The following is a 1,004-nucleotide window of genomic DNA, read 5'->3' as shown; positions in this document are numbered from 1 at the left end:
GTGTATGTATATATATATATATATATACGTGTGTATGTATATATATATATATGAGAGAGAGATGATATATATGAACATACATATTAGAGTTCTATTTTCCTGATCGTATCACAAAAACTAGTATATGCATGTATATAAATACAACACACTATCTATCTAGCTGAATAGAGAGGAAAAGACAGCAGCTTAGTAAAAAGATTACTACCAATTAATGCTAGCATTTTTAAATAGTTTTACAAATAATAAAATGGTTCAACGACATATTAAGAGACTGAGAGTCTACACGTGGTAGAAGCACGGCAAAGTACAACGACACAATTATACACAAAAAAAGACTTACACACTGATGTATGTACAATATAAACAGGTAAGAGGTATTTAGCAAAGGTTATGGTTAAATAAAATTACATTTTAATGTTTAAAGACGCATAAATAAGGAATAAATGTCCAAAAAATACACGACGTAAAATAAAATGGTGACTTACCTCAGGTTGAAAAACGAGAAAGAGATGGGGACTGTGCACTTCCGGCACGGCTTCAATGACCCAACGGAGGTCACATCCTCCACGTCATAACCGCTTATAAACTCTTATTCTTTTATTCTTACTGCACGGAATGTATTTACCGAACACTATATCAGCTGTCGTGTAGCTTCTCAGTTGACTACTGCAATAATTGTTAGTAGTCTTTCTTCTAAGCTATAGCCTTTACGGCTTTCTCTCTCTATCTAGATATCGTGTTTATATATATACATATATAGCTTTGGTGATGCAACCAAGAAAACAGAACTCCAACATGGGTGTGTGTGTGTGTATATATATATATATATATATATATATATGTGTGATAATCGACATATAACCCTTTATAACTTTATTTTTTAGAATTTTCAAAACATTTTACGAATTTGTATTCTACACACAAGTATATATATATATATATATATATATAGATGTACGTATGTCCATATATGTACGATATATGCATATATCTATATATTTATA

General features: G+C 30.4%; 1 protein-coding gene across 1 annotated transcript in view; it reads right to left on the bottom strand.

Annotated features, from left to right (window-relative positions):
• The window catches only part of LOC106868933 (ubiquitin-60S ribosomal protein L40), a 9,592-nt gene extending 8,977 nt beyond the window's left edge, over nt 1-615 (bottom strand). The window contains exon 1 of the mRNA XM_014914406.2: nt 486-615. The gene's annotated coding sequence lies outside the window, so the exon portion shown is untranslated. The remainder of the gene's footprint in view (nt 1-485) is intronic.
• Between the last annotated feature and the right edge of the window lie 389 nt (nt 616-1,004).

The sequence above is a fragment of the Octopus bimaculoides genome, chromosome 5, assembly GCF_001194135.2.
Source record: "Octopus bimaculoides isolate UCB-OBI-ISO-001 chromosome 5, ASM119413v2, whole genome shotgun sequence".
Taxonomy (NCBI): Eukaryota; Metazoa; Mollusca; class Cephalopoda; order Octopoda; family Octopodidae; genus Octopus; species Octopus bimaculoides.
The sequence above is the reverse complement of the archived record's forward strand: the minus strand, read 5'-3'. Positions and strand labels throughout refer to the sequence as shown.